Raw genomic sequence first — 12781 nt, 5'->3', positions numbered from 1 at the left:
TTAAATATTTCATTTCACTCGCTTCTTGCCTTGAATGGTTTCTGAGGAGAAGTCAGATGTAATTCTTATCTTTGTTCCTCTTTAGGTGTTCCCCCCCCCACCCCCGCCCTGGGTTGTTTCTTTATCTTTGATTTTCTGTAGTTTGAAGATGATGTGCCTAGGTTAGTTGTTGTTAGTTATCCTGCGTGCTGTTCTTAAGCTTACTGGATCTATGGTTTGGTGTCTGACACTAATTTGGAAAAATTCTCAGTCATTATTGATTCAAATATTTCTTCTGTTCCTTTCTCTCTCTCTCTCTTCACCTTCTTGTATTCCCATTTTGTAGTTCTCCTACATTTCTTGGATATTTAAAAATTTTTTTAAATGTTTATTTGCTTTTGAGAGAGAGAGAGACAGAGACAGAGCATGAGCAGGGTGGGGGTGGGGGGCGGGTAGCAGAGAGACAGAGACACAAAATCCAAAGTAGGCTCCAGGCTCTGAGCTGTCAGCACAGAGCCAATGCGAGGCTCAAACTCACGAACTGTGAGATCATGACCTGAGCCAAATAAAGTCTGTTGTTCAACTGACTGAGCCACGCAGGCACCCTGCTTAAACATCTTTTTTAAATTGAGAGAGAGAAGGAGAGTGAGAGCACACAAGTGGGGTGGGGGGCAGAGGGAGAGGCAGAGAGAGTGAGAGAATCCCAAGTAGGCTTCACATTCAGGGAGAGCCCCATGCAGGGCTCGATCCCACGACCTGAGTTGAAATCAAGAGTTGGACACTCAACGGATTGAGCCACCCAGGAGCCCCCTTGAATATTTTGTTCTGCATTTTTTTCCCAGTCTTTGTTCTCTTTGCTTTTCAGTGTTTCAGGGGTCTATTAAGATCTTCTCTAGCTCAGAGATTCTTTCTTCACCTGTGTCCAGTCTACTAATAAGCCCATCAAAGGTATTCTTCATTTCTGTTAGAGTTTTTGATCTCTAGCATTTCTTTTTGGTGCTTTTGTAGAATTTCCATCTCTTTAGAATTCCATCTCTTAGAATTCCAATCTCTTTCATTGCCCCTCCGATTTTCCATACTGTCTACTTTACCCATTAGAGCTCTTAGCGTATTAATCATAGTTGTTTTAAATTCCCAGTCTAATAATTCCAACATCTCTGCCATATCTGGTTCCATGGCTTGTCCTGTCTTTCCAAGTTGTGTTTATTACCTTTTGGTATGTCTTTTAATTTTTTCTCGATAGCCAGACATGATGTACTGGGAAAAAGAAACTGTTGTAAGTAGGCCTTTAGTAACATGGTGGTAAGGTGTTGGGGGAGGGGAAGTGTTCTACAGTCTTATGATTAGGTCTCAGTCTTTTAGTGAGCCTGTGCCTCTGGACTGAACTTCAGAGGTTTTCTCAGTCTTTTTCTCTCTCTTTTGTGGAACAAATGGCTACAGCTGGTATTTCTCTTCCTCAGGTCAATTAGGCTCTGATAACCCCAGCTGGTTAGGCTTGGCTTAACTAATGTCACCCTAGGGCAGGCCTTGTTAAGAACACTGTGTTCTGATGCATTTCAAAAGGTTTCTTTTCTGCTCCTCCTGCCAGAAATAGGAGGGATTTTTCTCTGATACTTACTTTGGGAACACGATCAAGCTGCTGGAGGTAAATCTCATAATATTGTGGGTGCCCCTGGTGACCAGGTCCCCCTGGAGTTTTTAACTCTCAGACTTGTCCACACTGAGCCTCCAGCAATTTGTCAATTCCAATTCAGCTTTTCTATCCCCTCAAGGGTTCCCACAGGCTTTTCTCCTCCTGAGTCTCTGCTTTAGTCAGTTGTGCCTTCCTGTATTTGCCTCTCAAGTGTTGGGGGGCGGTGGTTTGCCCTGTATCCTCCCCTCTCTTATCCAAGAAGACTTGTTGTTTTTCAGTCAGTTCAGCTTTTTACTTGTTCAGTTCGAGTGATGACTTTCAAGCTTCTTACTTGTGGAAAGGAAAAGCAGACGTCCCAGAGCATAGACTTGAAAATCCGATAATCTTCTACTTAGCTATTGGATTGTAGGTGAGTTATTTAGACTCTCTGGCCTCAGTTTTCTCATCTCTAAAATGGGAGTTATAAGGGCACTGACTTCTATGATCACTGGGGGGCTTAAATAAGTTAAAATGGAGACCCCCATGATACTTTAGATCCTGCAAATATCTTCCCACATTTGGTTATCTGTGTATACTTTGCATTCTGCCCATAATGTTATTCATGGAAGAAAAATGTTTAATGTTTGACATCAAATTATTTACTTTGTACTTTACACTTTTGGGAGGACTTGTTTAAATCAGTAAAGAGTACTTGGAAACCTAGTAGAAAAATGGGCACAGGGTATGAATAGGCAGTTCACAGAACCAGTAATCTAAATGACTAATATCTGTGAAAGAAATGCTCTACCTCACTAACAGGGAAATACAAACTGAAAGCATAAAGAGATACTATTTAGAGCTGCATTTTGGTGGTACCAAGCAAAGATTAATGTACATACTTGGTGACCCAGCTATCCCAACCCTCAATATATATTCCAGAGAAACATTTGTGCAGGAGATGGATAGGAGGTGCGCAGTACTTTCTGTTGTTCATCACGGAAGAAAAAGATGGATAGAAAAGTAGAAGATACACACTGAATGAATGCTGCAGCAGTCAGAAATAATGAGCTAGATGTGCACATAGCATGAGAGATAATTGTTCGAAACCATGGTGTCAGGTGGAAAAAATGAGTAAATATCTATGGTATAAGCCATTTATATAAATTAAAATTTTACACACATAGAAAACTATAATCCTTCCAGTTTTATTGAAATACAATTAACAAAATTGTATATATTTATGGTGCACAATGTGATATTTTGATACATGTATACGTTGTGAAATGATTACCACAATTAAGCAAATTAACTATTCCTCATCTCACGTAGTTATCATTTGTGTGTGTATGTATGTGTATATGTGTGTGTGTGGTGAGAACATTTCAGATCTACTCTCTTAACAAAGTTTAAGTATATAATACAGTATTATTAGCTATAGTCACCATGCTATACATCAGAGTTCTAGAGTTTATTCATCCTAATAACTAAAACTTTCTATGATTTATAATTTTAAAGAATAAAGTAACATCCAAGGATAATCACAAGGGCATTCTCTACTTACCTATATCTGGGGATAAGCGGAGGACAGAGAGGGAAATAGAGGAATTGGGGATGCTGGAAACAAATAAATGAAAGATGGGCCTTGTGTAGTTGAGGGATTATCCCAACTCTATGACCTTAAGACCACCTATCCCACAAAGGAAAGCATCCTTGAGTTTTGTAAGGATGATTGGTGTTAGCCATTGTAACAACAGTTACTGACATTGATAGGTAATAATGTGAGGAAAATATGGATGAGGATGATACAAATTTTATGAAACAAAAATATTTTATATGAAGTTAAATTAAATAAACATTTCTCAAATCATTCTGCTAACATTTAGTTGGTTAATGCCAAATGCAGTTTCAAAATGCAGTTTTACAATGTTTCAAGACATGATAGCACTCTATATTTTCCTTTTATGCTTGTCACTATTATTTTTAAAAATTTTGATGGAGAACATACAGTCAGAAAACAGAAAAGTACACAATTCATAGCTGTCTACTCTAGTGAATGATCACAAAAGAAACATATCATCACCCAAGGCAAGACATGGAATAGTACCAGAGAAATCAGAAGTCCCCCTATGTTCTACCCCAAATCCTATATCCTTTCTCCTCCCCATGACGTTTCTGTCTTCTGGTACCATAGCTTTTGTCTGTTTTTGAACTTCAGTTTAGCACTTTTAAATGCCCTAGTACAGTAGGATTTTGAAAAACAATCTAAGGCTGAAGATTAGATTTATACCTGAGACTTCATTTTGTAAGTGGTGTTTTTAAAAAATTTTAGTTTCCAACGTCATTACTACTATAAAGAAACCACTTTTGTGTGTTGGCTTTGTATCTTATGATCTTATCAAATTCATTTATTAGTTCTAGGAGCTTTTTATAGCTTTCTAGGGATCTTCCCTGAGGACAATCATGTCATCTGTGAATGGGGGCAGTTTTTTCCTTTCTAATTTGTATACCTTTTATTACTTTTTATTGCCTCGTTGCAGTAGCTAGGATGTGGAGTATGGTATTGAATAGGAATTGTGACAGCAGACGTCCTTCCCTTGTTCTCAATCTGAGGGAGAGGGTATTAAGTCTTTCACCTACTAAGTAAATTTGATGCTAGTCCTAGGTTTTTTGTAGATTTCCTTTAATAGAAGTTTCTTTTTCTTTCTGGTTTGCTGAAAGCTTTAATTATAAATAGATGTTAAATTTTGTCAAATTCTTTTTCTCCATCAATTGATACTATCTTCAGATTGTTGATAAGATGGATTACATTGACTGATTTTTGATTATTGAAGCCAGCCTTGCGTTTCTAGGATAAACCCCGCTTGGTGGGGGTGGACTGTTTTTTAATATCTATGCTGGATTGGATTAGCTAATATGTCATTGAAGACTTGTATCTATGTTTATGAGAGATATTTCTAGTTTTCTTGTGCCGTCTTTGTCAAGGTTTGGTATGATAGTGTTGGGAGGTGTTCCCTCCTCTTCTGTTTTCTGGAAAGGCATGTAGAACTTGTATTATTTCTTCTTTAAATGTTAGATGGAATTTAGCAGTGAAACAATCTGGGCCTGGAAATTCCTTTTTCACATAGCCTTAACCATGGATTTAATTTGTTTAATTGTTGTAAGACTACTTAGGTTGCTTATTTCATTTAGTGGGAGTTTTGCTAGTTTGAGGTTTTTAGAGAATTACTTCATTTTATGTAATTTTTGCATTTATAAGCATTGAGATGTTCATAGTGTTTACTTATCCTATTAATGCATTTTGAATCTACAGTGGTGTCCTCTCTTTCATTCCCAGTATTGGGAATTTGTGTCTTTTATCGTTTTTCTTTTCAGTCTTACAAGATGCTTATCAATTTTATCGTTATTTCCAAAGAACTAGCTTTTGGTTATGTCGATTTTCCCTATTCTTTTTTCCTGCTTTCAATTTCATTAATTCCTGCTGTGATCTTTATTATTTCCTTCCTTCTGCTTTATTTAGGTTTATTTGATTTTATTTATTTATGTTTAGTTTATTAAGGTGGAAGCTTAGATAATTGGTTTGAGATCTTTTTCCTTTCTAATATAGGCATTTAATGTTGGGAGATTTTCTGGGTTTTTCTTCCAGTTACTGACTTCTGGTTTAATTCCATTATGGTCAAAGAACATATATTATATGACTTAAATTCTTTTAAATTTGTTAAAGTTTATTTTATGACCAAGGATATGGTCTACCTTAGTGAATGTTCTATGGACACTTGAATACCTATTCTGCTATTGTTGGATGAAGTATTTTATGAATGCCAATTAGATAATTTGGCTGATGGTGACTATTCAAATCAGCAGTTTTATAATCTTGCTGATTTTCTGTGTACTGTTTCAGTCAATAGCTGAGTGAGGAGTGTGAAGTCTCCAGCTATAACTGTGGATTCATATATTTCTCCTTTCAGTTCTGTTAGTTTTTTCTTCATGTTTGAAGCTCTGCTATTTGGTGCATACACATTTAGAATTGTTATGTCTTCTTGGTGAAATGCTCACTGTATTATAATAGAATGACCCTCTTTATGCCTAATCACTTTCTTTGTTCTGAAGTCTACTTTGTAATAATATAATTAATAATGCCACTTAGGTTTTTTTCTGTTTTGAAAATGTGTACACAGTATATTTTGTTCCATCTTTTTGCCTCCAATTTGTCTATATCATTACATTTGAAGTAAGTTTCTTGGGTATAGCGTATAATTGGGGCACTTAAAAAATCATTCTGATATACGTATTTAGACCACTTACATTTAAGGTAATTATTAAGGTGTTGAGATTTAGGTTTATAATTTTAGTACTTGCCTTCTGTTTGTGAGTCTATGTTTCTGGTTTCAGCCTTGTGAGATCCTGAGCAGAAAGCCTAGAAATTCCTTCCCAAGCTTTTAACTTACAGAACCATGAGATAATAAATTTGTGTGATTTTAAGCTGCTGATTTTGTGATAATCTGCTATGCACCAATGGAAAACTAATATAGGTCTCCTCCCACATGGAGTCAGTACTGGCCTATGTGACCAATAGAATATGGAGGAAGTGACAGCATATGACTTTGAAGTCAACCTCATAACAGCTCTGTGAAGGGGAATGGAGAGCCAGGATCATTGTCTAGCTACATGAGTGAGCCACATTGGAAGTGGATCCTCTAACCCCAAACAAGTCCTCAGATGTCTGTAGCTCTGGCTGACATCTGATCACAACCTCATGAGAAACTCTTGGCTATAACCATTTAGCCCAGTCTCCTGAATTCCTGAGCACAGGAACAGTAAGAGATATAAATGATTATTGTTTAAGTCACTCACTTTTGGGTCATTTAATGCAGCATTAAGTAACTAATATATGGCCTATTGTATGCTAGGCCCTGTTCTACATGATAGGAATATAGCAATGAGTAGAGCCAAGTGCCTTCTGTCATGGAGTTTATGTTCTACTTTAAGGGAAGAGATGGAAATTATATAAGTAGGTGAACATATACTTTGCCAGGTGTTAATAAGTGATGACAGAAAAATAAATCAGAGTGAGAAGGTTGGAAGTAATGGTGAGATTTCTGTAAGATGGTCAGGAACACCTCTTTGATAAATAGAAATCTGAAAGTGACCTGAAGTAAGGGATCAAGCTACACAGATATTTTGGGGCAGAACATTCTAGCAGAGGGAGCTTCAAACATAAAGACCATGAGACTGAGGGTGTTCATAGTGAGTATGAGGAATTGCGGAAGATGTGAAAGTTCTGTCTCTAGCTTTAATTGCTACACTTCTAGAATGTTTGGAATGACAGTTGCCAGATTAAATATACAAATCCCTGTTAAATTTGAAGTTCAGATAAATAACAATTTTTGTTGTTAGTATAAGCATGTCCCAAATATTGCATGGAGACACTTACTAAAAAATATTAGTTGTTTATCTGAAATTCAAATTTAACTAGGCATCCTGAATTTTTATTTGCTATATCTGACAACCCTATTTGGAGCAAAGGAAAATCTGAAGACAAGCAGCTAAAATGATTACGATGATGGAAAACACATCTCTTTGGAGGAATGATGAAGAGGTTCATATGTATATTCTGAAATGGAGAAGGCTAAAGGATTGCTCCCATCCCTACCCCCAAATTAAGGCAACACAGTAGAATAGAAAGTGCACAGGATGGAAGACTAGTATAGTTAACCACCTCCTGGACAGCTTCCCTCAGATGTTTTGCAGGCACTGGAAACTAAATAATCTCCTGAATCTATGTGTGTCTTTGGACAAGCACCTTCATAGGTCAAATAAAACCACAGTGCCAGTTTATATCTGAAATCCCTTTTGTCTCCAATACTCTGTGATTCAATGAATGGATAGAAATTGCACAATAACTTGTTTTTTTCCATCTACACAGAGAATAGAGCAAGAGTTGATGAGTCTTGCAAGGACTTGCAAAGAATTGATTAAATGTAAGGAAGAACTTCTTAACTGAAGGGCAATTAGACACTGGAATGGCTTTGCATGGGAGGCTATGGAATCCTGCCCCCTCAAGATCTTTAGGAGAAGGCAGCCGCTGTTATGGGTAACATAGACTCCCAAAGCACCATCTTGGAGTGGGACAATTGAACCAGGTGGCTTTCTTGAGGTCTAGATCCTGGGGATGATTCCTTTTTGGTCTAGAGAAGTGGAGGGAAATGACCCTTTATTCCTCTTTGGAGTTGATGCTGGTTCTCTAAGACTTATGATACTAATGTAGCCCTCAAACAGTCTTTCAAACGTGTCCTTTTTATACCTGAATCAGAATTACCTGGAATGACTGTTCAAAAATGCACCCAGACTTAGTGACTCTAGAAGAAGTTACCCAAAATATGCATTTTAACAAGTTCTCTAACTAGTCCATATGTATACTGCAGCTTGACAGCCATAGTCATTGAGAAATGAGAGGCTTTCTTGTTCTGCCTACAGATGGGCCTTTGAGACATATGTAGTTTTGGATGTGCTGATTGAGACCCCTGCCTAAGCTTGTTCCTAGAGGGGAGATACATGTGCTAAGAATGGGACTAGAGAATGGAGATGCTGAAGGCTTTAAAGAGGATTTTGGTTAGGATATCCCAGGCCAAGTGGAGAAGTATAGGAGAGGGAATGAAACAGGGGTTCACTGCATCCTAACTTTTGACAGGAATTCCCATTACAATAAAAAACTATGTCTTGAAAACATGTTTGTGCCTCTTTGTTTTATCTTCTTGAAATTTTTTACCCAAAAGAAGGATTTTGTTCCCCCATTACATAGTCAGAATAGATTGAGGACCCAGAATATCCCAAGCAGCTATGCGATGGACAACCACGTCTTCTCAAATTTTTTTGGGAAGAACAAATGGAGCTGGTAAAAATCCAATGGAAGAAGACCTCAGGGTCCCCTAGGAGGCAATTCAATGTAATTTAATACAGTAACAGGAATCCAAAGGCACCCAGCATTCCCAAGTTCTACTTTGATCCTGCATTTCAAGAGTTGTTGTGGAAGTCCTTGATGAGGAAGAAGTGGGAAGGAAAGACTCATGTAGGCCATTCCAGATATCCCCTCCATGGTCACTGGAGATTCTGTTGGAGCAGGTCCCTCTAGCCAACCATGTAGGCTACACCTCAGCTCCGTTTTCACTTTTGGAATCTTTTCCAGATTCCTGCCAAGCTCTGAATTGCTTACCCCTCTCCTTCTCTTGGCATTTACGTGTATTTCTGTTTCAAGTTTGGCTGTCTTCAAGTGACTTCCTGCCTCAAACTCCTCTTGCCTTTCCAGACTCTTTCACCTCCTTTCTAGGTTGATGTGGGACAGATAATGGCTTCCCTGGATTTTGTGTCTTCTGCCTTAGGTACAGAACCCTGAGCTTGTCTATATGTGGCAGTCGACTTGGGGTTGGGGGACAAGCCTGCTTCTTGCATACTCTGAGCTCTGAACCCTGCCACTGTTTACTGTTTGGGCATCTCAACAAGTCATTTAAACCCAAACGGAGTAAACTCACCTTTTAGCCCACATCCACAAAACTGGCCCCAGAGTGGACTGCAGCTAGTCTTTGCCTTTGGTGATTTCAAATTGATTCTAAAAGTTTCTTCCAGTAGATTTACGCAAAATAAATTTTTCCCTTGGCAGAGCAGCTTGGTTTGATTTGGGTTATTTGACTACAAAAGCCCAGAGGCCAAGCATTTATTTAGAAATATTAGGAATCAGCAGCACAAATGAGATTGAGGTTTTGTGAAAAGTTAAAGATTTCTCATTTAGGGAGGGAGTTCACAAAAGACCCCATTAGCCAAGCCTCACCAGTAATTAGTCTGATTTCTCAGGCAAGAGGCAGGCTAATTGACTGCCATCCATTCCAGAGGCCTAGAGACACTTTAAAACCTACCACCCATTGAAGAATATCTTTGGAGAATTTCCTGCTGCGTCGAAAGTCTTTTCTTATTAACTAAATGTTCAAACTGAGATCAATATATGAAAATATGAACAAAATGACTGATTATAAACGTGCTCTTTCAAATAGCAACTCATGGGCCTGTTATGACACTCAACTATAGAGAATGAAAAGGGGCTGGTATTTATTAATCAATACTAAGGGGTACATATTATTGCCCAAGTTTAATAGAAGAGGGAACCGATGCTCAGAGAAGGTAAATAACTTTCCCAAAGTCACATGATGAGTTCATTGCATAGCCAGGATTCAATGAATTAAAGCGAGTGTGGTTTCCACAACCCACCATAGAGGTCAGGAACGAAGCAGTGCTGAGTTAGGAGTGTCGGAAGCTGGCTGATTGGCTGGCTATCAACAGATTTGCAGGATGGGCTAGTTGTCACCACATGATCTCTCCGGGACAGAATCCACTAACTGGGTATATATGATAAGTAAGGCCAACGTTGAAGCCAGTGTAGGTGAGCCACCTGGGTCTAATGCTACAGAAAGAGGGGTATTACCCTCCTTCTCCCTTCCCCGCCCCCCCCCCCGACTCTGGTTTCTTCATGCCTTCAGGATTTCTTAGAGGGGAGTTAATTACTTAAAGACATTTTATTTTTTAATTATTTAAAAAAATTTTTTAATGTTTATTTTTGAGAGAGAGAGAGAGAGAACAAGTCAGCAGGGGAGAGGCAGAGAGGGAGGGGGACACAGAATCCAAAGCAGGCTCCAGGCTCTGAGCTATCAGCCCAGAGCCTGACATGGGGCTTGAACTCAGGAACTGCGAGATCATGACCTGAGTCATGCTTAACTGACTGAGCCACCGGGTGCCCCTATTTAAAGGCATTTAAAGGCATTTAAAGGCACGCGCACATGCACCTGTCCTTATTAAACAGTGGAAGAAGGTTTGAGCAGACCATGATGTTAGTCTGGGGAAGCTCCTTGGAACACATACAGTGTGCTTTACGTGGCTTTCTTGATTAGGCTTTCTCCCACCAGGGAACCTTTCTTTTTCCAGCACAAGCCATGACCCCAATACTGCATCCCCTGGATGCCCCTGCCCTATGACTCCCCAGAGCCTTTATACTTCTGTGAAACTGCATCTGGCAGCATCACCGAGTGGGGGAGGAGACAGCATCTTCATAATCATAACACTTAATGGTTGGAGAGCTCTTACCATGCCCTGGCCCATGACCTGAACGTCATGCCCTCCACTGAGCACTTGCTAGGTGCTGCCTCCCTTCATCTTTGTAACAGAACTTTGTAGACTGTTCCTCCACAGAGAAGGAAACTGAGACTCAGGGGCAGAGTAACTTGCCCTAGGGGTCACGGCTGGTAGTGGCAGAGCCAGGATTTAGACCCAGGTCCACTGGACCCCCATACTACACTCAATTTCTGTGTTATGCTGCATCTCTACTTTTTTGCTCAAACAAGGGAATTAAATGTTTATTTATTTTTGAGAGAGAGAGAGAGAAAGAGAGAGAGAGAGAGAGGCAGAAAGAGAAGGAGACACAGAATCCAAAGCAGGCTCTAGGCTCTGAGCTGTCAGCATAGAGCCCAATGCGGGGCTCAAACTCACAAACCGTGAGACGTGACCTGAGCCAAAGTCAGTGCTTAACCGACTGAGCCACCCAGTTGTCCCTTAAACAATGGAGTTTAAAATCAGTATGTGTTTGTTGCAAAAATAGAAAAGGTACATTTCTATATTTCTTCATTCTACTCCACTTACTTTAACATTTGCATGTTTCTTCCCAACTCTCTCTATATACATGTATATAAAATAGTTCAGAGAGAGGCACCTGGGTGGCTCAGTTGGTTAAGCATCCAACTCTTGATTTCGGTTCAGGTCATGATCTCACATTTTGAGTTCAAGCCCCTCGTCAGGACTCTGCACTGGCAGCATGGAGCCTGCTTGGGAGTCTCTGTCTCCCTCTCTGTCTGTCCCTCCCCTGCTCAAGTTCTTTTTTTCTCTCTCAAAATAAATAAGTAAACATTAAAACATTTTTAAATCGTTCAGAGAAAATTGTTATATATATAATCTACATCTACAGTTATTTATATATCTGTGTGTACACACACACACACACACACACACACACACACACAATGTAGTTCTTTTCTGAACAGGGTAAAAGTAAGTTGTATACTTCATGGCCCTTTACTCCTAGATATTTCAGTGTATATTTTCTAGTAGGAGTATTCTATTACATAACCATAATGCCTGATGAAGTGCTTTTATCTAATCTACCCTCCATATGTAAGTTTTGTTAGCTGACCTGTCAATGTCCTTTATAGCATTTCCCTTCAGTACAGGCTCCAGTCTAAAGTCAGGTACCACCTTTGACTGTCATGTTCCTTTAGCCTCCTTTAATCTGTCTTTTTAAAAAAAATTTTTTTTCAACGTTTATTTATTTTTTTGGGACAGAGAGAGACAGAGCATGAACGGGGGAGGGGCAGAGAGAGAGGGAGACACAGAATCGGAAACAGGCTCCAGGCTCTGAGCCATCAGCCCAGAGCCCGACACGGGGCTCGAACTCACGGACCGCGAGATCGTGACCTGGCTGAAGTCGGACGCTTAACCGACTGCGCCACCCAGGTGCCCCTAATCTGTCTTTTATGATGTTGATCTCCTGTCTGCCCCACACCATTTCTTTTTCTTCACAAATTTGTATATCATCTTTGTGCAGGGGCAATGGTAATCTTTCCAGTATTATTCCAACTTTAAATATCTGTATCACATACCATTTTGTTTTATAGCACGTCTCTCATTATGTGTTTGGTGTTTCCTCATGTTTACATTGGTTATATAATCTCAGCCAGAATGCTGCCCAGGTGAGGTGTGTCCTGTCCAAGGTACCACATCTGGAGCCACATGATGTCATCTGTCCCATGCGGATGATAATTTGGACCACCTGGTCAAGCTGTTGTACAATTTCTCCATTGCTTGTTGTTTTTTTCCCCTTCCTTGACACTAATAGACAATATATGGGGAGTCACTTTAAGACTACACAACTAAGGGGCACCTGGGAGGCTCAGGTGGTTAAGCATCCAACTCTTGATTTCGGCTCAGGTCATGATCTCACAGTTCATGAATTCAAGCCCCATGTCGGTCTCCATCCTGTCAAGGGTGACTCCAAGGGTATTCGATCTAAGTACTAATAGAATTACTATTTGCTGAAATGAGGAAAATCAACAATTTGTTTTCGGACATGTTAAATGTGCCATTCCTTTTAGATAACCA

General features: G+C 39.5%; 1 non-coding gene across 1 annotated transcript; it reads right to left on the bottom strand.

Annotated features, from left to right (window-relative positions):
• Nucleotides 1-12182: 12182 nt before the first annotated feature.
• LOC124516783 (U6 spliceosomal RNA) lies at nt 12183-12284 on the bottom strand. The gene has a single exon (XR_006963178.1). It is a non-coding gene; the product is annotated as a U6 spliceosomal RNA (small nuclear RNA).
• Between the last annotated feature and the right edge of the window lie 497 nt (nt 12285-12781).

This window comes from Lynx rufus, unplaced genomic scaffold (genome assembly GCF_022079265.1).
Source record: "Lynx rufus isolate CCGP_SWC_20201006 ecotype Redwood Valley unplaced genomic scaffold, mLynRuf1.p SCAF_2, whole genome shotgun sequence".
NCBI classification, from domain to species: domain Eukaryota; kingdom Metazoa; phylum Chordata; class Mammalia; order Carnivora; family Felidae; genus Lynx; species Lynx rufus.
This window is presented reverse-complemented; position numbering and strand designations above follow the sequence as displayed.